Consider the following 26,956-nt stretch of genomic DNA (forward strand, 5'->3'; position numbering starts at 1 on the left):
CCTTTAGGAGCCACCCCTGCTACCCCTGCCTTGGTGCCAGCTTTTCTGCGGCCTGTGCAAGCCATGCCGAATGACTCACGGTTGCCCAAATGGGTTGGTCCTCTGTTGACTGATTCGATACCTTCAAACATACCAGGCCATCTACTAGAAAGCTCTCTCCCCTTCTTCACTCACTTCCTCCTGTCTACCTTTGAGACCTTGCTCATTCTGGGGATGTGCTTCCCTTGTTCTCACAGGTTAGGCGCTTTCCCTACCTGCCCCCTTGTCCCTGTGCTTCTGTCTCTCAGAATATTTATCTCAGTGTGGTGGAACTGTTGGTGGACTTCTGAATATCTAATTGCAGTAACAATGATCAGATTAACAACAGCCATTAGCCGAGGGCATACACATGGCCAGAACTGTGTTGACAGCTCGTATTCCTGAACTCTAAACTTCAGAGTCACTCTGGCAAAACTCTGGTAAAAATAAGGGGCTCGGATGAGTCAGACAGTTCTCCTGAGGCCACACAACTGGCCAGTAGTGGTGACAATATTTAGATCCTGCTCTGACTCAAATTCCAGCTCGTGCATCACCCTCCATTGCCTCCTGTTGGAACATAAGCTCTCATACCTTATGTTGCGTGTGCCAATGCCGAGGTTCCAACAGGCCCTTAATGTTTATGAATGAATGAATGAATGAATGGGTGAATGAACGGAAGCAGAGGCATTTTGGAGTCTTCCGGTGCTGAGAAAAGCAGCCATGGGTCTCAAAATGAGTGCTCCCATATATTGGCGTATTGGTGACGAAGCAGAGAAAGAGTACGTTGCCTCGGTCCGCTCACTGCTGAAAGATGCAGGGGGGGACCATGCCTATGAAGCCAGCGTTCCCTGCAAGGTCACGGTGCTGCCCTGCACCTGCCTGAAGCTGCTGCGATGCCTCTCTTCTTTCTTTCTATGAGTGACTCCGCGGCCACCCAAGCCTGATGCCCGTCCGCCTCTCTCTCCCCACTTCCTTTACAATTACAACACATCGTCTTCGGTTCTGCCTGCAGCTAAGTCTTGTTTCCATCCCCTGCTTCTCTGCCCTTTCAAGGCTCTACCCTGCTCACTGTCCCTGACCTCCTTTCGGCCTCTCTTTACTCTGACTCCCCTTTAGAGCCACTCTCCCTTTCAAAAATGATGACGTGTCTATGTCCGTCCCCTGAGACAGCGCTCAACCTGGTTTTCATGTCTTATGTGATATAAAATCTAAACTTTTTACCCAATGTCCGAGTTTTCTAGGTGAGACCCCCTGGCTGCCATTTTGGGCACATCTCTGGATGTTCACTCCATCATCCATGCTTCAGTGATGGCGAAATGCACTTCTCCGCACACTGCGTGCTGCCCCACATCTTTCTACCTGCCTTTGCTCCCAGTGTGTCCACTACCTGAAAGGCCCATGTGAGCACAGATCCCCCAGCCGAAACCCCGTGATTCCCCTGCTAACTCCTCCCACCACAGGTTCATCTAAGACCTGCCTCTCCTTTACCGCTCTAAGGTACAGTTCACTCACTTCGGTATCATGACTTTCTCTGAATGTATCTGTCTCCCCTTCTGGAAGGTGAGTTCTCTGAGAGCAGCGATTGGGCCATGTTCATCTCTGTAGCCACAGAAACACAGTCCCTGGCATATAGTAGGTGCTCCAAAAAAAAAAACCCAAAAACTTTTGATGACTCATCCTCAGGACTCTAAATGAGTCAATAGATTAATAACCAATCCATAAATTAAAGGATGAATGAAGGTCAAAGACATGGCCTAAAACATATGAATGGTTTCAACATACTTATCATTACATGTGAAGTTTTCTAAATTCTTTCTTTGAAGGGACTTACAGTCACGTATTGTCCTATCTCTGCGAGAAGTGAGTTTCCACTGTGCTACAGTTCACCGGGTTAAGGAATGCTTCCTTTGGTCTGTCCTGACTCAGACGCTCCCGGAAGCTGGGAGCTTCCTCTGTTGATGACCCTCACTTGGTGATTCACTGATGTCCTCAAAGAGTACATACACAGATGTTCAGATACGGCTCTTCTCCCCAAGGATGGCTTGCTTTTTTCGGGAATGATTAATCATACCTGTAGTTGCTTGAAGCATCGGAGCTTTCCACTAAAGAAGTCTAATTACGTTCGCATGTGCTTTGTTTCCTTCCTTGTTTACCCCGCTCCCCGTACACACACATACACAAAATCAGCCTGGAAACTGTGGCAGAATCCTATTTGTTTTTATTCACTGGGTGGCCTTTTTCGCAGCTTTCTTGACAACATCTTTCAAAATCCCAAGGATTTCACTGGAAGATCATGGTTAAGGTCAGAAGGAAAGGAGGGAAGGCTCATGAATCCACACGGCGGGTAGGCGTTTCTTCCAATCTCTCCCCTCGCCCTCCAGTCCTTCCCTCCATCCATCAAACCATTGCATTTGATTCCCAGGATTTACTTACTAAAATCAAAGGGGCTAAGCCTTATTTTGAGCAGCCCATCACCGCCTTCTCAGTCGTGAGAAGTGGAACCTAGTTTCTAATGCTATTTCTATTACCATTTCGTAAAATATGCAATGAATGATTGAGGAAAACTAAAACCACACATAGCCTAGGATTAAAAATGGTGCCATGGCCTTCAAACTCCAGTGGGACAACCCCTCGCTCTGGGTCATTATTTCCTAGAAGCTGTGAGTGTTCCTCAGTGTCTCCTAATCACCAATATATCATTCATTCACTCACTCACTCACTCACTCACTCACTTATTCAGCAAGTATTTAACACTATTATAAGAAAAATACGGTCTTATGCCTGGTCCTGGTCCTCAAGTTTTACCATCTAATAGAGGAGATGACCTATACATGAATTGTTATAACACCAGGCAGAGTAGGATCCTTTCTGGCTAACTCTTAGGGACATGTAAAAACTCCTATAATACAACTTATGATGTTTATTGGTTCATGTGTTTCTCCCATCCCACAAGTCTGCAAGCTGCATAAATACAAGGACTGTGTCTTATTCTAATGCTCTGTATTGTCCTGATCTAACAGTGTCTTCCCAGCTGACGTGAACGAATGTACTATACGGAAACATAGGGAAAACGTCCAAGAAAGGATCGATTCTTTCCAACTGGAAGAATCATAGAAGTCTTTGTGCATTTTCTGTAGGAAGAAGAAATAGGAGAAAGGGAATTGTCTGTGAGGGGAACTTCCCAGGCAAAAAAAAAAAAAAAAAAAGGATGATGTGGTGGCAAAATACTTTCTTGAGTAGGTTCATTTGATTGGACCATAGGTTATATCAATAATTCCAACGGTGGCTGCATATAAGAAACCTATGGAGAAGTTTTTAAATGTCTTAATCCCTCGGCTTCTCCACACATCAGCTGAATCAGAATCTCTCATCGGGGGGAGGAAAGGAGAGACGTATTATTAGGAGCCTGAGTTTCGGTACTTTTTCAAAATTTCCCGTTTGCTTCTAATGTGTCCTGATGGTTGAGAATCACTGTGGTGCCTTAAGAGATTAAATATGAGGATGGATTAAAAGCTCAAGTGGAAATAGATTGTAAAGAGCTTTAAAGCCGGAGAGTTTGATCTGTCGACAGGTAAAAAGAAGCCAGGCTCATGTAGCAAGACAGATTGAGATGAAGAGAGTAGATAGAGAGAGATGGGATAAGATGCCGTTAATGCAATAAAAATAAGGCAATACACGGACTCCAGGGCATCACCACCTTGGCTTACCCACAGGTAACACTCACACACCTGTTAGATGTGAGGTGGTGGCGGGGGAACAGGAGCTGCTTTGTCCCTGGATGAAGAAGAAGGCTTGAAAGACAGAGTACTGAAGGCAACGCCGTGAGATTGGCTCCCCTCGTTTGCTTGGAAGCGTTCTTCTCTCGGAAGTAAATTTGGGGCTGGTGGTGAAGATTTGGGAATCGCCGCCCGGGAGCAGACGTGAACCGCGGGAGTCAATGAGATCTGTACCAAGGAAAAATACCAATGGCAGAAGGAAGCTGAGGGCTGAAGCTAGGAGACGGGCCACACTGGGGAGGACTGGAGGACTTTTCGGAAACGCAGTTGGGCAAGAGCAGCCAGACGGTTGGGCAACCGTGTAGTTCATCGGAGTGGACAACCGGGGAAATGAGGTTTCAGGAAATAGGACATGATCTAGGAGCTGAAGATTTGAGGGTGGACAGGAGGCACTGCTGCTCCCAGGGGGGAGTCCTGGAAAGGAGGGGGGACCCCTGTTTCCCTAAGAAAGAAGGGAAAGAGGAAAGGTTACACCCACTGCTCATGTACTTATTGAGCACCTACTATGTTCCGGACTCTTTCAAACACTGGGGACACCACGGTACAAGCAGATGCTTGTTCTCATGAAGCTTCTGTTCCAGCTGAGGGGGAGGGGAAGGAAGGTAGGAAACGTTATGGGAAAACACTGAGCAGTGGAAGATGAACGCTGCTGAACTGTGCCCTTGGTCCAGGGAACGGACTAAGTATGGTCCTCTGGGGAAATGTGAGCAGGGCGGAAAGATGTGGAAGAAACTGGGGCTAGCTCTCGAGAAGCCAGGAGACGAGACGAGAGAGGAAGGAGTCTAAACAGCCGCAGGACCCGGTCTCTTGGCCACACCTGCTATGACTTCGCAGATGTCGATGCTGAGTACCCGGGAGCCCCGGCCGAGTACAGAAGAGGAGAGGTGCCCAGAGCCAGGGACCGGCGAGGCCTCAGCGGTAAAAGGTGACCGGGACTTGGGATTACAAATACCACGGTAGAAACATAAACATCGAAAACCCGCAGAATGTAAATTCTCAAGGTCACGGCGCGCTCATCGGCTCGTGGAATCCATACGGTAATTGAGCACATTAAGAAGCCTACTAACTCTGCTATTGAGTTTTAGAAGGGCTATAATTTAGTATCGCCAGCTATCAATTAGGCCTGTTTTCCTCATCTGTAAAATGAAAGTGTTGGGCGAAATGGCCTCCAAGCTCTCTCCGGCATGGGCAGCCGGTGAACAGCAGAGAAAACGTGAAAATCTGAAACTCGGTTTACTTCTTTAACGTGTACATTGAATGTGTGACTCTCGTGTCGGCTGCACAGCTAACACGGCTCTGGGCTGACTAGGCCCTTGGTCTCCAGGACCATCGTGGTTTTAAAGATTAATCGCCCTGTGAACATACACAGCCTAAGTTCTGCTGGGAGAAATCTCAGGTGTCACGGGTAATTGACAAGTTGTTGATAGGACATTGGAACAGACTGACCAGAAAATTCTTAGAGACCAAGGGGTTCTAGTTATTTGCAAGCTGGGGAAATTGATTTGTCAATATCGGGGAAAAGGGGGAGACACTGGTTAAAAGATGCCAAGGAAGGAAGGAAGGAAGGAAGGAAGGAAGGAAGGAAGGAAAGAAAGAAAAGGAAGGAATGGAAAGGAAGGGAAGGGAAGAAGCTTTGCAAATATTAGAATGGATAGGTAGGCATATGAAATAAAGTTATACACATATGAGTCATCTCTCAGAGCTAAGATGAATTTACAGCAGTCTATGTAGGATCTTTCTCACTCCCAAAAATTGTGACTTAGAGTTAACCAGGCCTGAAGCAGATCCTAAAAGCCTAAGGTAAAATGCTATCAATTGGGCAGTCGGTAAGGATGACTAGACTACTAGCTAGCTATCATCACTTAATATTTTAAATACTTTCCCCCTCTTCACAAGCCATGCGGTTTGTGGATAATACAATACACGATATTGGAAGAAGTAAGCTTCAGTATGTGCTTGTTCAAACAGCTGCATTTGTTAGACACCTTGTCATTGAAATCAAGGTCTTTAAGGCTCAAACATCAGTGCTAATGCTGCAAGTTATTTATTTGTGAATTTAATCTGAATTAAGAGCTAATTGCTATTTTTAGAAGCATGCCTGTTCTTTACTAATAGTTGTATACCCAAAGCCTTCGTTCAGGAAAATAAACTGGGGCTTCAGTCTCTACAGCATAGGGTACAAGTATTCATCACTCTTTTTCCTCACGAGGTTAAATACTGTCTTTTATTTGCAGTCCCATAGTGCCTACCCACATTTAAGCACTAGAAGTTTCAAACACGGGAGTTTTCTTCAAATCAGTAAGATACATATTAGTTGAAATGGAAAAGAGTGGAGAGTAGGGGAAAAAAAATCATGCCTGAGGTCACGATGAATCATTTTGGTTGGACCTTCCAGAAATTCCCTAGTCCTTTGAGGTTTGGATGTTTTATTTTTCCCTTCCCTCCGTGGCACCCTGGGTGGCCAGCGGGAAGCACTCTGGGGGCCTTACCTTGAGTCCAGGTGCTGGGACCCAGCTCAATCGAAGGTCTTGGAGATCTGGGGCAGTGACCAGGGGGCCCGGCTCTGCAGGAAGGACCTGGGACGGGGTGTGCAGTCCAACCTTGGGCCGTATGCTCACGGGATGGCCAAAGCTGGGTAATGGAGCCTTCCTCACCCACTTCCATGGTGGATGAAGAGCAGAGCCTTTGGTCCACAAGAAATTCCAGCCTGGGACTTTGGATTTTATGGGTGAACGACAGCCCCCTTGCAAAAAAAGAAAAAAAGGTACTTGTATCTGACCTGGCTCCAGATTCTTTTATATGCTGTTTGACAATAGAAACTGCCAAGCAGGGGGCACCTGGGTGGCTCAGTCGGTTAAGCGTCCGACTTCAGCTCAGGTCATGATCCCACGGTCCGTGAGTTTGAGCCCCGCGTCGGGCTCTGTGCTGACAGCTCAGAGCCTGGAGCCTGCTTCGGATTCTGTGTCTCCCTCTCTCTCTGACCCTCCCCCGTTCATGCTCTGTCTCTCTCTGTCTCAAAAATAAATAAACATTAAAAAAAAAAAAAAGAAAGAAACTGCCAAGCAGAACCACCGCGTGGAAGGAGGCACAGCATTTTCTCATGCTTCATGGGTGCTGGGGATGCTAGCTATTCTCCCTCTCGCCTGGATTCTCTCCCACGGGGCTCTGGAGCCTTGGGAGGTTATCTGATCAAAAATCACATTTCAATCACTCTCAAAGCTGTCGTGGGCCTCACACTCTCGGTCACGGGCCCGATCGCGGTGCTCGGTCACAGGTTGCGTGGTTGGTTTTCAAGACACCAAGCTACTGGGGCACCTCAGTCAGTTAAGCGTCTGACTTCGGCTCAGGTCCTGATCTTGTGGTTTGTGAGTTCGAGCCCCGCGTTGGGCTCTGTGCTGACAGCTCAGAGCCTGGAGCCTGCTTCAGAGTCTGTGTCTCCCTCACTCCCTGCCACTCCCCCAATCTCTCTCTCTCTCTCTCTCTCTCTCTCTCTCTCAAAAATAAATAAACATTAAAACACCAAGCTACCGTGCTCGCTTCGGCAGCACATATACTAAAATTGGAACGATACAGAGAAGATTAGCACGGCCCCTGCGCAAGGATGACACGCAAATTCATGAAGCGTTCCATATTTTTAGGAGTGCTGATGCGTAGGGCCACTTGTACCCCAATGTTGATAGCAGCACTCTCAACAATAGCCAAATTATGGAAAGAGCCTAAATGTCCATCAACTGAAGAATGGATAAAGAAATTGTGGTTTATATACACAATGGAGTACTACGTGGCCATGAGAAAAAATGAAATATGGCCTTTTGTAGCAAGGTGGATGGAACTGGAGAGTGTGATGCTAAGTGAAATAAGCCATACAGAGAAAGACAGATACCATATGGTTTCACTCTTATGTGGATCCTGAGAAACTTAACAGGAACCCATGGGGGAGGGGAAGGAAAAAAAAAGGAAAAAAAAAAAAAAAAGAGGTTAGAGTGGGAGAGAGCCAAAGCATAAGAGACTGTTAAAAACTGAGAACAAACTGAGGGTTGATGGGGGGTGGGAGGGAGGAGAGGGTGGGGGATGGGTATGGAGGAGGGCACCCTTTGGGATGAGTACTGGGTGTTGTATGGAAACCAATTTGTCAATAAATTTCATATACAAAAAAAAAAAAAAAAGAAATACCAAATAAAAAATGAATAAATAAATAAATAAATAAATAAATAAATAAATAAAAATAAAACACCAAGCTACCAAGCAGCCCCTTGTGGTGGAGAATTATTGTAAACAAATGAGAACACACTAGAAATTTCCCGTGACTTTGGATGGCTCTCATGTGCCATCATTTTCGATGACCTCCATATGCATTTCTCCAGATGTTTCTTCTCTGCCAGTCTGTTCCCATAATGACCTCTGGACAGGATGTGGAGTACCTGCCCGGAATAATAACGACCAGGCCTGCAGCCAGGTTGTGGACAGTTGTATTGGGGAAGCATTCTAGTGCCCAGGCTCACTGCTTCCTGACTAGAAAATACTGACATGGTGTTCAGCTCAGTCCTCAGAACATTCTTTTTTTAAAAAAAATTTTTTTTCAACGTTTATTTATTTTTGGGACAGAGAGAGACAGAGCATGAACGGGGGAGGGGCAGAGAGAGAGGGGGACACAGAATCGGAAACAGGCTCCTGGCTCCGAGCCATCAGCCCAGAGCCCGACGCAGGGCTCGAACTCACGGACCGTGAGATCGTGACCTGGCTGAAGTCGGACACTTAACTGACTGCACCACCCAGGCGCCCCAGAACATTCTTTATAGGACCATCCCTGGGAATGACAGTGTTCAGGGAAGGAACTATTAACAAATGTCAACAGTTTAGGGACAGCAGGGATTGGGATTGTTTTCCCGTGATCAACCTGTCTTCTCTCTCTCTGTCTCTCTCTCTGTCTCTCTCTCTGTCTCTCTCCCCACCCCCCACACACACCCTGGTCCAATTTACAGTTTTTGACCAAATCGGATGAATCATCACATATTCAGTCAATATTATTCCATGCTCAGCTTTGTCTCGAGCATTTTGGTGATAGAGACGCAACATGAAATAGTGAAAAAATATGGGGTTGGAGCCAGACAGACTTGGGTTCAAATGTCAGGTCTTCTGATATGACCGTGGGGGGAGAGGGGAGGCCCTTAAAGTCTGGAAGCTTGTGCCAAGCTCAGGAGGGACTCATCCCGAGGACAAAGGGAGATGCCCTGTGGAAAGTACTTGGGAAAGTGACCTTGGACAAGTATTCAGTCTCCCTGATTGTCAGATTCCTCCTTTCAAAAAAGGGGCGCCTGGGTGGCTCAGTCAGTAGAGTGTCAGACTCTTGATTTCGGCTCAGGTCACGGTCCCAGGGTCTTGGGATCGAGCCCTGTATTTGACTCTGTGCTTAATGTAGAGCCTGCTGAAAAGTCTCTCTCTTTTCCTTTGCCCCTCTCCCCTGCTCACACTCTCTAAATAAATAAATAAATAAATAAATAAATAAATAAGGGAGATAATAAGGCTCACCTCGCATTAGGATCACAAACAGCCAGCCGAATGCACCCAACACAGGGTGCAAAACAGGACCCTGAGAAGCATGGCTGGCTGTCACTCGGTCAAGGGCGAGAGGCCCCCAGCCATCAGGGGCTTGTCATCTGATTGGGGTGGGAGGCAGCACCTGTGCCCAACAAACAGCCACTCGGGGACCCAACATATGAAAAGGGCTTCATTGCCCAGAGACATTCTGGGTTGGGTTCAGCCCAGAGAGAAGGAAATTCAGGGAGTCCAGAAGTGATGAGGCCCCTGTGGAAGGGACAACCGAGCCTCGTGGGCCTTGAAGGGAGGGTGTTGAGGGTGGATAACAAGACTGGAGGCGTAAGGAAAGAACAGTGGCCTTGGGGAAAGAGGCCACACCGGCAAAGCCAACAAGGTGAGGTTGAATGCAGAGCAACTGAACAGAGGGCCTGGGTGAGGAGGGGAGTTTGGGAAACGGAGGTCAAGCGACAGCGTTGGCGATAAGCAGGTCGGCTAATGGACGCCCTGGTCTGCGCTCGTGACCGTCCGATTCCGGAAATCTGGGTAAGACGGCTGCCAACCGCACACGACCCCAAGTCCTAGGGACACCTGGTGTTTCGGTGCCAACCTTCCTCTCTGTCTCCTTTTCCCTGATTTTAGAGAGCACTGTGGTTTCTTTCCCGACCAGGCTGTGCAGTATGTACTCAATTTATAGTTTACAGGGATTTCTCACACACCCATGTATGTTTTCCACTGAAGTCTGTACTTTTTCCTAGACCCGCCCGAATTCCAGAGCATGGCTCATTTGTACGCCAAGTTCATAGTATTTCTCTTTGTCACTCTCTTCTTCTAAAACCCAGGAGAAAGTTACCTTTTTAATGTTTCTGCGTGTTTTTAACAGCAAAAAAAAAAAAAATGAAGGATGTCAAAAAAATAATTACAAGGGTAATTTCTGATTCAATCTTCCTTGAGAACAACCCCGTCAACGGGCTTCTGCCAAGTCTAAAATCTTGTTCATCAGAGTTTGAGTAGCTACAGGGGCATGATCCCTTTTATAAGTAAAAGAATAATAAAAAAAAAAAATCTGGTTGACGATTTTGTAAGAGTGGTGACCTAGCCTCTGGAATTCTGGGCTCCTTTACAAAGTCAGGAAAACAGAACCATATAAAAAGGGAATTAGGTCCTCGGGGAGGAAAGTCAGCTCACGTGGGTCATTTTGAGAGTGGTTCTATCTACTGATGCCTAGAAGACAGAACAGCCTTCCCTGACACGTTCGTCCAAAGCGTCTTCTCTGACTCCCTGGTGTCTCTATGGCAGGCATTCCTCCAAGTTCACGGATGAGAAACAAGGAAGTTGGGGACGAGGCAGAGGCTCACACAGCCTGGAGGTGGGGGCTCCAGCCCAGGGTTTTCACCTCCTTTCACTACCCTTCTTCTTGCCTGCCATCCTAAGGAAGTGTGCTCACTTCGGGCTGGGCGGAAGGGGGTGCTGAAGAATCTGTTCGGGAAGTGGGGCCCTGGGGTGGAGACAGAAGGAACCAGTCTCTGTTGTTTGATGGCTTCCCGTGTGCCCCAAATATGCGAAGACACCGGGGCTCATAACACCAGTGCACGTTACCCTAGGGCTCCATGGCTGGGAGTTCACACACTTGGATTTCACATCCGGAGTATCTGCTTCCAGAATCCAAAGTCTCTCGTCGTGAGAGCATCCTGCCTCTTTCTTTTTGAAAAATTTGTTTTTAATGTGTATTTATTTTTGACAGAGAGAGAGAGAGAGAGAGAGAGACAGAGCGTGAGCGGGGGAGGGGCAGAGAGAGAGGGAGACACAGAATCCGAAGGAGGCTCCAGGCTCTGAGCTGTCAGCACAGAGCCCGACGCGGGGCTTGAACTCACAAACTGGGAGATCACGACCTGAGCCGAAGTTGGACGCTCCACCGACTGAGCCACCCAGGCGCCCCTTGCCTCTTTCTTAACAGAGTGAACTTTTTGTCAAGCTTCCACCATTACCTGCCAGGGGCTTTTTCTCTCTCATCTTTTGTTTCTTTAAGGCTTCAAGAATTCTTATCACATATGTATATTCTCCTTTCCAGAAGTTTCTGAATTATTACTATTTGACTTTTGCTGAGAAAATTAAGGCTTCCACTCTTTGAATCCACGTATGCATTTTTCAAAAGGGCTATAATACTGCACTTTGTGTTTTGCTGGAGTTTTGTTTAATCACAGCACGGCACCAAACACCCAGAAAGTATTCCCCGCAAAATAAACTTCAAGCTGTAGGTTCAGTGCCAACAGCAGCTAATTGTTCTGAGGGAACTGGCATTGCTTGCTCGTTCTCTCTCCCTCGTTACGACTGTCTTTGTCAGATCCTGCTTGTGTTCACAAGGTCGCTGATCTTAAGAAAGAATAAACTTGAAAAGTCTTGCTTTAATCATTGCAGTCATTAGCAAATTTGGACACTGCATTATCTTTCCCTTTTTACTGGAAACACATTCAAGCATGGGCTTGTCGCTTTTCCAGGGCGTCTCAGGAAGACTGAAGCTCATAACTTGCAAAAACCAGGTATCCATCCAGGTACGAAGGAGCCTGAGTTGCTGGAAACTTCCTTCAGGAGCACATGTCAGTGCCCCTCCCCACGAAACCTATACGTTTACAATCGTGATAGAGGTCGATTTATTGGATCACTTGGTTGACTTTTCAGGAGGAGAAGGACCGGGCTCGCCACCCTTAGAACGCAGACTGGAAGAGAAGAGACTTTCGCCATCGACGGGCTCAGAAGGGGCCATCCTGCGCTCCTGAGGACTCCGATTTGCCAGCCGCAATAGTCTCTCGGTCCTCTGAGCTTTCACCTGGAGCGTGAGTTGGGAAGAGGCTACCGAGCCCTCTCCACCACCTTGTCTTGTTGGCATTGTCAGACCACCTGCTGCTTCTTCCCCTCAACTTCCAGACCCGCTTCCTGCCCGCTCTGATAAGTGAGTCAAGGCGGTATCAGTAAGAGCATCTCCAGAACGTTCCTACCGTCTTTTGCTACTTTGGTCTTCCGTCTGCTTCTCTGCTGAGTCCTTCTCTTTCATTCTCTTCCCATGTGGCGGACTTTTCCTCAAGTCCGCGTCCGCCCCCGCCCCCCACTGGTTATGGTCCCCAAGGTCCTACGCTCACCCTCCCGTACTGCTCTTTAGAGCACGTCTCGTGTCCTCTACCTGACGCTCTTGACCACGCCTGGTCCCGTTACGTTAACTGTTGCTGACCGACGGCACCTCCTCTGAGAACAACTCTGTCTTTCCCTGGGATGCCCCTCCTAGAGAAGTGCCCAGAACTGACTTGATCCAAACAGAAATCATGTTATTTATCTTCCCCAAATGCAGTTACTCCTCCCGGTGTTTGGTCCCAACAACGGCATCCTCGTTCTGCCACCTGTGAAATCCTTCCCTCCTGACTAATGTAGTGCGAGCCCTTCTAATGGACCCTGCCAGTGCCTCCCTTTCCCCTTCTATTACCACGCCGGGCCCCAGGTCTTCAGGCTCTCTACTGGCCTCTCAACACCCCGTTCCGGCAAGTCACGTGGCCTGCTCGGCCAGCCTGATAGCCCTAGAGCGCAGCTCAGAACCCCCCAAACCAAAGCTCTCGGTGGCCCCTCACTGCTTACCAAACCGGACCCAAGACAGTCCTTGGCAACCCGCCTGCCCCTGAGTCTCATCTCCGGAGGCTTGGTGCTTAAGGCTCTGGCCACTAGAGGCCAATGACCTTGCATCAGAGCTGGCTTCACCCCTTCTGAAGCAAGCCACATACCCTCTGCACCTTGTTTTCCTCCTCTCGAAAACAAGGCTGATAGCAAAGCCCCCCAGGTAGGATAGACAGTTGTTGTGAGGATTAAGGTGGACCTAGAACCAAGTTGTCTTTAGCGAGCTCTCAGCATCGCCTTGACCGTTGCCATCACTCCACACCCCCACCCCCCTCCTCCCTGGTGCACCTGCCATTCTGCTCCCTCTGATGGCTCCTCCCATCCTGACTTTCAAAGTCCTGTCCACTCGCCTACACTCTCTCAGATTCCCCAAGGCCCTTCCCGACCGTCCCAAACAGATCTGGTCTTCTCTCTTGACTATCCCCGACCGCTAACCGCTAGCCTGGCTCCTTGTGCGATTCTGTTCTGCCTGATGCCACAGACATTCTGCTGCACGAGTGGTTTCTACTATTTCTTCTTTTCTGTTCCCACTCGTATGTCATCACAGAAGCCGACTGGGGGGATCCCTGTGATCAAGGACCGCGTCTTCTCCCGCGACCACCCAGCCTCCTGCCCAGCTGGCCAGCAGCACACACGCACTGGGCGAAGGGGCTTGGGGCTGGAGCCCAACTCTCCAAACTCCTAATAGGAGTTGATTAAAAACTCATTCAATATACATTCCCACCAACTTTGGGCTAGTGCCTCATAGACCATTTCTTCAGCTATCGAAAATTAAACAAAGGGTGCTGCAAAAAAGCGAAGTTTAGAGAACATTCCCAGGAGGCTGGGCTGGACAGGCCAATATCCATCATTATAAAATTTATTTTTAATTTTTTTCATGTTTAGTTTTGAGAGACAGAGAGAGAGAGAGAGAGAGAGAGAGAGAGAGTCTGGGAGGGAGGGAGAGGGGTAGAGAGAGAGGGAGACACAGAATCCGAAGCAGGCTCCAGGCTCTGAGCTGTCAGCACAGAGCCTGACGCGGGGCTCGAACTCACGGACCGCGAGATCATGACCTGAGCCGAAGCCAGATGCTTAGCCAACTGAGCTACCCAGGTGCCCCTACAAAATTTATTTTTTTCAATACACATACCCTCACACTCCAAAATGCCATGTACCGGCATAGGCTGCTTCCAGTCGGAGTGAGATGCATTTGATTACAATCACAGCAAAGAAGCTCTTCTAAGGTTCAGTCCCGTTAAATTTCATCCTCAAAATGGAGAAATCTTAGAAAATTCTCTTCGACTTACAATTTAAAACACACTGAGAGCCAAATACCCTGATTGCCACAGGTACACTAACACAGGCCTTCACTAAACATAGCACTTGACGGAGACTAGAAACGACGTGATGCCAGGGCCTTGCCCCCTGGATTGGCCGCACCCTGGGTCCAATCCCCCTCTGCCTCCCGGGATTGCAGCCACTTCCTCCTCTTTCTTTCTTTCCCTTGTTTTCATCCCCAGGATCCAACTTTCAGTGCACGCTCCCATGCCAAAGCCATGAAGTTTTATCTCAGTGTCCTTCTTTCCAAAATACTCTGCGTGCTGCTTGCTTTCCCCGCATGGGGTTTATTCAGCTACTTTGTGGTAGGTGCGTGCTGCCCCATTTAAGCACTTCTAGCAGCCGGTCTATCACGTCGAAACGTTCACCGAGGGAAAAAAAATGCACCAGGTAGTAGTTTTCAGATACATGCTATTTTAAAACACTTTGGATAAAAAGTTCTCTGTTGGCGTAAATGCAGGCCACGGTTCGGGTGAGGATGTAATTATAGCAAAAATCCCACCTTCGTGTCAATGCCTGTTGACTCAATGAGGATGGCCCAAGGAATGATTCGGACCAAGCTCTGGGAGCGCCGAGAAAGCATCAGGTAAGTCTCCATTGCCCCAGAGCTTACAGCTAGTCGGTAGGTAGACAGACACATAGGTTGCCTTGTAACGTAGGGTTGAGTGGGGTGAGCCAGCTCGTCCGGGAGGGGGAGGGACGTCTACAGAGGGTTCCTAGCCCAGGCGTGGCCGGTCATAGATGGCCTCCTGGCAATGGTGCCAGACCCGAGTCTAAACCGGTGGAGAACATTTATCACCTCACTTATGGACAAGCAAATTATACACATCGTGACAATTACATTATAGACAGTGATTTTAAAAAGAAAGATCTAAAGAGCCAGAATAGACATGATCTTTCAAAAGAATCATAAAAAACGATGCCTGTAAAACTCAGCACTGCAAGGGCCTGATTGATTCCCAGTTTCAAACACGAAGTGCATTTAAAACTCACATTTAATTCTGAGGCCCCAAACGAGATTCTGCCACTGTGGGCCTGCGTACGTTCAGTTTGCGGTTTTCAAAAAGCAGATAAAACTCGGGGCCAAATCAGGTCGATCAGGTGAGCATCTGACTCTTGGTTTCGGCTCCGGTCATGATCTCACGGTTTGTGAGTTTGGGATCCTCTGACTTCCTCTCTCTCTGTCCCTCAAAACTCATATAAAGTGAGCAAGTGATTTACTCTAACCACCTCTCTGAGGCGTACTCCCATTTTCCCTTCTCATCTACTTTTTATGTAATGTTACATTTTACGTGAGGGGCTGTGAGTGTCTTTGGAAACTCACTTAAATCCTTAGGGAATAAGATGGAGATATATATATATATATATATATATATATATATATATATATATAAAGAAACAAAGAGGCAAAAAGTAAACACATTCTTAGGAGCTGACTATCTGTAGTCAGTTCGCGGTCCCAAAGGCCGGCCAGTCACCTGTAGGGATAACGCAGGTCCCGAAGGTATAACTCAGAGCCAGGACGAACACGAACACTGTAACATGTTCTTGGAGCGAATGACACCTCGCCATCCCATGCCAACAGTAGTCTGCAGAGGTGGCCCCCAGTGCGGCCGGATGACATGTTCATTGGAGGAGCGAACGATAGCTATAAGGAAGCAGGAGGTGGGAGGCAGTTCTGTCGCCCAACATGGTCGTACAACACGTGACTCCCAGTTAAAGCCTGGCTCTGCAGCAGGACTTCTCAGAGCTTTAGGATGCTGACGGTGACTGTGGAGTTCCAAGGGGGGCCTATAGACCGAGGTAGCTTCCTATCTAAGCACAAACCTTATTTTTTGCAGGGCGAGAGTTATGTGGAACCCTCTTCAGGACTCTGCTTGCCACAGAACTTCCCAGGACGGACGATGCTTTACTGTCTAGCTTGACTGAGGTTCAGGATATGCCCTCCTGCCCTTGGGCTGGGAGAACCACTCTTGCCCCAGAAGCCGGAGCCGGGAAGTATAGGGCCAACGACTAGGTGGTCTCCCCCAGTTCCCAGGAGATCGAGTCCTGGAGTGGCACCCTCACTGCCCCCCTCTTACCTCCTGCTGCAGCTCTGGCCTGCCTGGGAGAAGCCAGTTCTGCCCATAGGGGCCAGGTGGGTTGTGGTATCAGGAACTAGAACCCTGAGCATTTCTTGATCAGATCATCCCCGCATTCGTATTGATAAGAATCGAATCACGCGACCTAACACCCAACTCCTTTGTTAAAGACTGTTGTTAAGACCAACATCCCTATGATGGCACTTTTTTTTTTTTTGACACTGTTTAGAGGGCAATTTGAGGGGATGTTTCATCTTTAATACGGACCTCGGGTGGAAATGATGGATTTGAAACTTATGAAACAAGACAAGGTGTCGAAAATAAAGCCCCACTGTGTGTTGTTAGCATTGGAATACTTTCTCTACACCTGCAGTTTCATTATTAATGTGTGGGCTAAATACACACCCATGTGGCGTTTGTGACCTGCACTTATATGTCTGTGCATCATGTCGCTCACAGTTTGTTATATAAAGATCCCTTCCATGGACTTTTGAAGATATAAAGAAGACAGGGCGGATTCTCACTCTTCAGCATTTAAAGAATTCTAGACAAAGGAACCAGGCGCTCCAAGGCTTGTCCATTTCCTTCAGTTCCCGGCGGGTATGTGGGGAGGGCGTTTTTAGGAAGAGTACAGATGATGTCAAAGGTCGAGGTGCTTCAAAACAAAGGATAAAGTTTCCCAACGTGTTCTCCAAAGGTAGGAATACAGGGCACCTCAGGAAGTGAGAAAGCCAGAACTGGGGAGCTGATCTTGTATTCTTTGGCACGGCGGAGTAGGATCGAACAAGATACGGATGCGCCAACATTTGCAGGCACAAACATCGCTGAGTGGGAGCGTTATCTGCCTGCTAGGCATGGGTTTTGCAAGCATTCATACGGAGAAATGGCACTGTGAACTTCTGGCAGAACCGGGAACAGCATTAACAGAAACCGAGGGAAGAGGCTTTCCCTTGCCGGACACGGGGACATTTCATGGCCATTTCGGGAGGGACACCCCCCAGCCTGTTTGAAGAGAAGCACTTTTTTTTTTTATTTTAAGTTTATTTATTTAGAGAGACAGAGAGAGAAAGGGGAAGCAAGAGCACGAGTGGGGTTGGGGTAGAGAGAGAGGTAGAGAGAGAGAATCCCAGGCAGGCTCATGCTGTCAGGACAGAGCCCCCTGCGGGGCTTGAACTCACGAACTGTGCGATCGTGACCTGAGCCAAAATCAAGAGTCAGACGCTTAACCGACCGAGCCACCCAGGCGCCCCGGCAGGCACACTCTTGATGCCTTTAATATCATGCTAGGTCCTAGGCTCACGACCAGCATGGTATTCTTTGAGTTTTGACGTGAGCACAGCGTGAATTTCAGCGCCCACACCCTCTGCTGTAGGAAAAGTAGCATTTTGATAGCAGCTTGCCCTTGGACCTAGTTATGGCCTAAAGGTTTGGCCACGGCACAAGGATCTACATTTCACGGCAACCCGCCAGTGACAGGAGGAACATTCTACAGATCGCCCGGATCAATTTTCCATATATCACCGATCATTAGATATGCGTAAGCACGATGGTATTTTCGCTTATCTTTTTCCAGTTGCTTAGAGGGCAGCCAGCAGTTAAAATTTACATAAGCGAATGCAACCGAACCCTCAGAGATACTAAGTATCAGGCCTTTATTATGTACGACAGGGTGGATTTATCCTGAAGGTAATGACGTTAGCTTCAAGATGCCTCACTTGTGCTGAACCTTTGTACCTAGTTTTCTAGTCACGTTTTTCCTTAAAGAGCGCCCCGACATTGAATATTCTTCAAGCTCCATATGACCTTGATGAGCCTCTGGTGCCGGTACTCGAGAAAACACACAAGAATTTCATAGTCATCAGCCCGACACTAGGAAGCAACTTCAACTGAAATACAATGTGGATTGAAACCCAAATCTGACCACCTGGGTCCTCCAAACAGCCTGAGAACTGGATCCCAACTCAGAGGCGTCCCCTGTGTCCCCCATTGGCCCCATGCTGATCTGTGATCCCAGGGGCATGGTCAGGTTGAGAACCCAGACCCTGGGGGTTGATGGGGGTTGGTCAGCGGCCAGGGCAGGCACACTGGCTCTTGGCCAGCGCCACAGCCCCCGCCCCCCAAGGAACTGCTTACTTCTCCTTTTACTGTGGATCAACACGTATCCAGATTGCTCTGAATTTGAGCCACCGAGTGGTGGGAAAGAACGAAACGAAACTGTTGCTAAATCTTTGCAACATTTCCTCCTGGCCTCAGCCCCCAGGCAGCACAGACGTGCTTTTCCACTGTAATTGCCAATTGCTTCCTGCGGACATGTGTGTTTTTGTATCAAATATCAACACCTTGTCCTTCTCGTGTCCCGCCCGTCTCATGCTGTGATCATGATCAGGCATCCCTGGTTCATGACCGTATCATGACTAAAACACCTGGCATTTTGTGCTCTAGAATTTTAGGTCTAGAACCACAGAGTGTATTCTGGAATCAGGCTGTATGTGACCTTCTAGAGTCAAATTGGATGGTGCTGACTATGGGTTTACCGATCTTTCCACCTGTTAAGGCATCCTGCCCACTGAAGGGAACACAGGTACACAGACCCCTCACGAGCTCTGATGACCTTTCTTTAAGAGAAGCGTTTGGGCTAAAATGCCCTGGGAATATGGTCAGCATTTCCACGTGGACTCCAGCTGCACCCTGCTGAGTGGAGAAGCCCTCACCGCTGTCTGCATTAAACCCACAGAACATTTTGTGACATTCGTCAGATTCCAGTTTCTTGCCTTGACGCAGGAATGTGGATTTTGCTCATTTCCCCCCCCCCCCCCCTTTCATCTCAACAAAGTAACACTTACAAGATAAAACTTTTTTTCCCCCAGAACATATTTTTTAGATTATAAATTATTTCCTTCCTTCTCTGCCCTCAACCCTCCCTGTCAAGGTGGGGAAGCAGGATGTCCTCTTGTCCTTTAGCTGAGGGAAGGCTTGGCATTTCTAGAACTGCTCACTTCTGGCCACACGGTTCCCTTCACCTGCTTGTAAAAGGAGTGACGGGGGAAAGCCACCTGAACGGCAGCAGAGGGCCAGGCGTGCTGGGTCAGAGCTGTCTGCTTCCCGTGCACTGCATCCTTGAGGGGCACAGAGCAAGGCTATCCCACCACCCAGGGCTGCCGCACCCCACTCTCCAGCCGCCCCCACTGCCCCGCGGCCAAGGTGGATCCGTGACACGGAGGCGAAGGGCAGAGGAAACGAAGGATGGATAATAACCTCGGTCTGATATGCCCCTTGCATCTGTCCATGAATACGCAACACCTTCTTCTTTGCAAGCATCCAAACTAACATTAACTCTCGCCGTAGCTTCCTAATTATTTCTGAAGTCGAGCTACTTTGACTTGAAGGACGAATGCAAACACATTTGGAGATACCCGATTTTGTCCAGTGTGAGGTGCTTAATAAAATTTCCGCGGGCAGGGGGAGTGGGGAGGGGCGCGTGGGTGGCTGAGTCGGCTGAGCGTCCGACTTCGGCTCAGGTCATGATCTCACGGTCCGTGAGTTCGAGCCCCGCGTCGGGCTCTGTGCTGACAGCTCGGGGCCTGGAACCTGCTTCAGAGTCTGTGTCTCCCTCTCTCTCTCTCCCTCTAAAGTAACATTAAAAAAAAATTTAAAAAAACTTGCGAAAAGACAGTAGCTGAATCACCTATATAGTAAAGACTGCAGGAAATGATTAGGGAGGTTTATATGCCTTGAACAGGGGATAGTCGTCTGTGCCCTATCATGCTTACGGCTCTGTCTGTGGACTGCTCGTGTCGCTTCTAAGGTTCTGATGCGGCCAGCAGGCAAATACAGTCCACGAGCAGCTCAGGACTCTGACGTGAGGCATGCGAGGAAGTCAGCGGATGACTCCGTGCCTCTATCCGGGGAGGGGGTGCGGCAGGAAAGGCAATTTCGAGTGTTAGACGTTCGCTGATTAGGTCTGAAAAGGTTTGCCTCTGTGCAGCCGCTGCCCCACATGGGTGGGTTTTCTTGTGCTGAGCATGTTGCTGTCTTTCAGGTATATAATTACACACACATGCGCACACACACGCACACACACCGAAACAAGAAAGCGCAGCCCTTTGGAGATCTCCTGCACGCCAGGGCAGAGCCGGGGTGTGCTGAGCCCTGTGTGAAGAAACCCGCAGACCCGATTTTACTGGCCGTCAGGGCCGCTGGCGTGGGAAGCCTGGGGTCTCGCTCTCCTCCCCTGCAAACACGGGCCGTCTGCACTGGCTTGCAGTGTGATGAGGGGAAACTGGGGAAACAGCACTTTCCGTCAAATGACCACAACTGCTGGTGGAGGAAGGAGTGGTAAGAGGGTGGGAGGGCTTTTTAAAAATGCGTTTCCCTTCAGCTTCCAGAATCACAACATTCAACCTAGTCTATTCCTGCAAACCCCCAACGATTTATGCGTTGATTTAACTCGGTGAAGACCCGCCAGCTCCGTTATTTGATGAGCATTTCTGGGATGCGGATGACCCCGGTCTGGTTAAAGTCTTCTAATTTGCAACCTTTAGGGGAGACTTGCCGTGTTACCTCTGGGTGGCTCCCCGCATGCTCATCGATGACATTTGCAGCTAGAAAAGCAGGAAAACGGCTCAAAACAAAAACAAAAACAAAAACAAACCAAAAAAGCCCCGGGAAGGAAGAGCGGAGGAGGGAGCCCTGCATGAGCTAAGTGCTGACTTGCACGGCCAGGGGTCCTGACACTTTCCACCAGCGGCTGGTGTTTGACTTGAACACGAGTGGTGGCCGCATTTGACTCTCTCCTTTGGATCCTTAGGACAAGTTTAAGTCGAGAGAATCCGTCACCTCAGGCTATGGCTACTCGTTACACAGGTGTGTAAACATGTACAAAGACAGGACCCAAGAGGGTAAGATCTGGGATGGCAGTCGACTGTGCGTGAGTGTGAGCGGGGTTCCGAGGTTTCAGAGAAAGGACTTGACAAATCCTTTGTCATTTTCTTTTTTTTCAAAACGCTTCCTTTAGGTAAAACACACACACACACACACACACACACGAAACAAAACAAAGATTAAACTATTTTCCGCTCGGAAGAAATAAACCCACGCACGTGTGAATCGAGCGGGGCATACGATTCGGGTCTTGGATTCCGTCCAGTTGAACATCGCGTTGTGGGGTCAGTTTCCCGACCCGCGGCACGGAGAAGCTGGGAGGTCAAGAAACACCTCCTCGGACGGCAGCTTCTCATATCCTCCAGGCGACGCCACGCGGAAGTGCAGGCAGGAGATGCAACACCGGTTTCACGGGAGCGGCGTGGAAATTCCACGGCGCGTGACGTTGCTCAGCTGAGAGCAGCGGGAACTCACAGGAAATCACACACGGGTTCTAAGGCAGACGCCTTCCCCCGCCGGGTTGTGAACAGGGTTCCTAATGTTTCCGAAGCCAGAATTGTTTACCTACCGTGGAAAACTTACGTAACTTTCTCCCTCTCTCTCCCTCTCTCTCTCTCTCATGAGGATAGGTAACAGATTTTCAACTATTCCGGTGAGGTTTCGCCTGAAGGCAGCCCACCCTGACTTCCCCCCCCCGGACAAAGGAAGCTCACGGCCAGAGAACGACCCGAGAACTATCTCATCCCTGCGAATCAGTACCAAATCCGCTGCGACAGACACCGTGAGAGAAAACACTAGCAAGGAGAAGCCGGAGTCATTCCGTCCCTCCACCTAGATCACTTACACCCACAGCAAACAAGACCACATCTGGATATGGTTTCCCAGGCAGGAATAAAGCGCTTTTTTTTTTCTTTTTGCCCCATCATTAAGTAAAAACCCGCTTTCCACATGCAAACGGCACTTGTAAATCTCCCCCAGATAAGCTAGGAAGTTTTGAATGATTTAAGTGAGTTTTAAGAGACTCCCCAACCCCCCTTCATTGCCTTGGAGTAAACTTTTCCGGAAACCCCTGCAGCCGGCTGAGGGCTCCGGTATTGACCGAGGCGCGTGCCTCTTACCTGCAGGGATGCCCCGGGCTCCTGGCTAGCAGGCAGGCGGTGGCCTGGCAAAGAAATGGCCCTGGTGATACAGGTCGCCTTGGGAAAGATCGGTGTTTGGGTTGGTTCTCTCAGAGTGAAGAAAAGTCTCTCGCTGCTCGCTGTCAGTCAAAAACTAGTTGGTACAAGTTCCAGGAGGATTTACCTGAAGGAACTGAAGAGAGGAGGAAAGAGATTGGGAGAGATTGAGCGGAGGGAGGAGGGACCTGGAGGGAGGAGGGCGGGGGGGGGGGGGGGGGGGGGGGAGGGAGAGAGAGGGAGAGAGAGGGAGAGAGGGAGAGGGAGAGGGAGAGAGGGCTCCATGATGTCAGCAGTGTGCCTTAAGGAAACCTCCAGACCAGCAAAACATTCTAGTGGACACCAGCCCTGAGGTCCCTGAACACCTGTAGGAGAGACAGCTGATGTCCTTTCCAAGAAAAGGGCCATTCAGCCGTTGAGGAAACTCGGGCCACTCCAAGCCTGTTTTTAGGCCCTTTTGCCCGAATAAACCATAAATAAATAACCAGACGCTCTCTGCTAGCCAGCTCCCCTATACCTCCTGTTCCCTCCTCCTCACCCTGTCCCCACTGCAGCTGAACGTTAACAGAAACTCCTGCCTCTCGGGGAAAGCAGAGGGAACCTGTACCGATGACTCATACGGTGACTATATACGTAAAAGCAAAATATCACCGAGAAACACTGTGTGCTTTCCGCTCGGTCCCCTTACGGCCATGTTGATTTCTCCTACAGCCTCTGTGTTCTCTGATCAGGAAGCATAAAGAAGTTGGACGGATATGGGTAAAATCAGGTTCTTCTGGGTCGCGGAAGCTGGGGCTGAGGTTCCCGGTTGGAATCTGGCTTCCAGCGTTTGTGTGCAGAGTCTGGCGCCTTTAAGACTTCCATCCTCGAAGCAGAAGGCTAAGGGGGAAGCCTCAGTCTCTGGAAATGGAGGCAGAGTTTGTTTCTGGGGCACAGTGGTAAGTCCTCGCTCTACCAAGCCGTTTCTTGCGGCCATGACCCATCCAGGGGAGGCCCGTCCAAGGCCTGTGCGGGTCTCCAGGCTCCCCGTGGCCAGAGTGCACAGGGGCCCCAGCAAACTCCGAGGCGATGACCTTCCCACAGGCGCCTGCCCCAGTGAGACCTCCTGCATGGGCCCAAAGGCAAGGCCAAGGGAAGCGAAGGCCGTCTGTCACAAAGGTGACGACGGCACCCTCACACCCACCCTGTGCAGGCACCTCGGAGGGCTCAGGGCTCTGCGGCCGCTTTATGCTGAATGATTTGTTGGAAGCAAATGATACGTCCCCTCCCCTGATTTTTGGGGTCCGCGCTGCTGTGCATTATCCCCTCGGCTCCACGCTGGGCGCCGCTGTGGCTTTTCAGGCGGCCGGAACTCAATGGGGACAGGAAGGGGTGAGGGGTTATTCTCCTTTTTAAGGGGGGATGTCTGAAAGTCCCTATTTTGTCCCACCCCCTCCCTTGACTCCAAGGACTGGCGTAAATCATTCCCTTTTTTCCGGTTCCCCAGTGGGAACAGTGCACCCTTCCCTTTTGCCCTTCTCTTTCCCGGGAAGCAAGGGCTTCCTCTTCTGCCCGCGAGAGTACGGTGGCCCCTCCGAGAAGATGCTGGGCTCCCCGGGGGCTCAGGGCTTGAGAGGATGAAGACGACACGGAAGGTGCAGACACCTTCCAGCTGGTGATCTTACTCTAGATCATAGAATCAGACGGACATCATAGGAGGCTCGTAAGGAAGCCCCATATAAAACAGGTAGGGGCGCCTGGGTGGCTCAGCCAGTTGAGCATCTGACTTCAGCTCGGGTCATGATCTCACGGTTCATGGGTTCGAGCCCCACGTCGCGCTCTGTGCTGACAGCTCAGAGCCTGGAGCCTGCTTCCAATTCTGTGTCTCTCTCTCTCTGCCCCTCCCCCACTCACGCTCTGTCTCTCTCTCTTTCTCTCTCTCAAATAAACGTTAAAAAATAAAAAAAAATAAAAGAGGTAAACACACAGGTGGAGAATAACAAGAAAGGGGAAACCCAACTTCAAGGTCTGTCTATATCCTACCTCAGGTGATGGGCACAGGCTGCCCTACCAGCCCGGAAGGTTCTCCATCAGATCTGCATTTACCCAATTGAGCCCATTCAGAACTCAGCCCAATGGCACCTGCTCAGGGGGGCTGGGCCCCTCATCTCATGGGACCCCAACCCAACTCGCTTCCTAGGTCTCCCTTTTACTCTGGATGTCCCTGAGCACTGCCTGAATTGTGCTGGTTCTTTGTCGTTTCTCGCTGGTTTCATTTAGACTCAACCGCACCAGTCTTGTTCGCTGCGTGCCCCTGGCACGTCGGAGTCCCTAAAATCATCCGTTGTCACGTAGATTTGTAAACGGACACTACAGTTTGTGACAATTGAAATTTAATTCTTATTTTCTTACTTTTTGATGAATATTTCCGGCCTCCGCTTTAATTAATAAACTAACGTTTGAATACTCGTTCTCAACTTATTCTCAGGATCTTTCCGGGATGTTATCAATTTGATACTCAGGCTAAAAAGGCACGATTAGTTGCATTGAAGGGCGAGGGAGCCAGGGAGGTTAAGTGATTTGCTCAGAATCATAGGGCTGGAAGGGGGTCAGGGGTGAGGCTCAAAACAGTTCTGTCTCTCAGCCCATGCATTTTTCATTCGGCCACATTTTTCTCAAATTAGTCTATGGTGGGCATACATATGCATGTGTCGATTCCTTTGAATATACTACATGAATCTGTAGTCATACACTACACGAATGATAATCACGGTCTAGTATTCTGGCTTTTGTTCTTGCAGGCCCACACAAAGTAGAGCTCATGTTCATTCATCACACACTCTTAAACGTGATGAAAGAAGAAAATGAGCTCAAAATAGTGTGAATCCTGGGGCGCCTGGGTGGCGCAGTCGGTTAAGCGTCCGACTTCAGCCAGGTCACGATCTCGCGGTCCGCGAGTTCGAGCCCCGCGTCGGGCTCTGGGCTGATGGCTCGGAGCCTGGAGCCTGTTTCCGATTCTGTGTCTCCCTCTCTCTCTGCCCCTCCCCCGTTCATGCTCTGTTTCTCTCTGTCCCAAAAAAATAAATAAACGTTGAAAAACAAAATTAAAAAAAAAATAGTGCGAATCCATGAAATAATTTAGCGGTTAAGACAATTAGGTGCTGAGGTTGTAGGTAAACAAAAGGTGGCGAGGCATTAAAAATGCAAGGCAGAGTGTGGAGAGGTGAGTAGGAGAGTTCTAGAAAAGTATCTATAGGAGATTTCGGTCCCACGGGGACAGACTTTCCTTAGCATGTTTTGATAACCGACTGAGCTAATTATTTCGGATGCTAAGTGAGAAAACCAGGGTGAATTATTAATCTTGGCCGAAAACATTTTGTGTCACCCAATCTCTCTCCTATCCGGTGAATGAAATCTGCTTTACAAGCCACTTCTAGAAAGGAGGGTCTGGGATCTGCGATCAGATTTCTTCAAAACACATAGCATATCATCTTGTAATCGAAGAGGGTTAATGTTATTAGTCTATTAGCTTAAAATAAAAAATAAACATGAATGAGTATTCAGTAAATCTTTCTTTCTCCCTTCTTTCTTTCCTTCCTTCCTTCCTTCCTTCCTTCCTTCCTTCCTTCCTTCCCTCCTTCCCTCCCTCCCTCCTTCCTTCCTTCCTGATTAATTGAAAGCAAGATTCTTACATGTGTCAAATTTGAATAGAGTACACATCTAAAGTCTGCATTTTTATCCAAAGTTCTAAAATGATGTCTTAAAACTGGACAGAAAAGATCACAAGACCTAGGCCTTTCAGGAGAGCCATTTCCCAAGAATAATTTCCAAAAAAAGAAAATGCTGTCGTGCTTCCAATTCTCATCTTGGCTTAAATGGAGACATAAAAAAACCTTCATTCTCTCAAACACCTTACGTGTTTTAAGAGGAAAAAAGTACATTTTTACCTTTGAGCAGATCTAAGTTGCTTCAGATATGGGACTGTTGATGGAGTGTTATGTCAGTGTTATGTTAAAACTTCCTGGAAGCTGCCTATGACCCCACAGCTCCAAGTCCCTGCACAGGCTCAGCAGGATGTGGCCGGGTGCCTCATTTGCTCCCACAGCTCCTGTCCCGGAGGCCTGTAGAACACTCCTCCTTCCCCCGAATGTAGGTGAGCCGTGGGGAATGAAGAATGTCCGTTTCAATCCTCACAAGACTCTGCAGACCAGAGCTGGGGCGCTGTTTGCCTCTGACCTTGTCAATGGGAGGCTTGCCCCAGGAAGCCACAGAGCTGAACTCGTCTGGGAGTGGCTTTCTAGAAGCAGGTGTTGCAACAAGGATGCACTTGAGATTTATTCAAGTGCTCCTGGAATCGCTCTGATGGAGAGAAAGGGAGGCAGGCAGGGGAGGGATGAAGTTAAGGAAGGGGACAATTTTAGGCTCAGGCCTGAATCTGGAGAGGGTTCTGGAGTGAAAGTAGCATCTTAGAGAAGGGATCTGGACTTTCCTGCTCTTGCCCCACCCACTATTACTAAGAGAAGGGCTGATGGGA

General features: G+C 49.0%; 1 protein-coding gene and 1 non-coding gene across 4 annotated transcripts in view; one reads left to right on the plus strand and one right to left on the minus strand.

Annotated features, from left to right (window-relative positions):
• KCNJ15 (potassium inwardly rectifying channel subfamily J member 15) overlaps window positions 1-26,956 on the minus strand; it is a 79,680-nt gene that overhangs the window by 24,001 nt on the left and 28,723 nt on the right. Inside the window, exon 2 of one of the 3 annotated variants that reach the window (XM_019839383.3) lies at window positions 22,387-22,579. The exons of 1 other annotated variant lie outside the window; for it this stretch is intronic. The gene's annotated coding sequence lies outside the window, so the exon portion shown is untranslated. Of the gene's footprint in view, window positions 1-6,283; window positions 6,526-22,386; window positions 22,580-26,956 lie in introns of those variants that run through there. One more of the 3 variants, XM_019839384.3, reaches the window with a different exon arrangement.
• Window positions 7,324-7,430, plus strand: LOC111556501. The gene has a single exon (XR_002735951.1). It is a non-coding gene; the product is annotated as a U6 spliceosomal RNA (small nuclear RNA).

This window comes from Felis catus, chromosome C2 (assembly GCF_018350175.1).
Source record: "Felis catus isolate Fca126 chromosome C2, F.catus_Fca126_mat1.0, whole genome shotgun sequence".
Lineage (NCBI taxonomy): Eukaryota > Metazoa > Chordata > Mammalia > Carnivora > Felidae > Felis > Felis catus.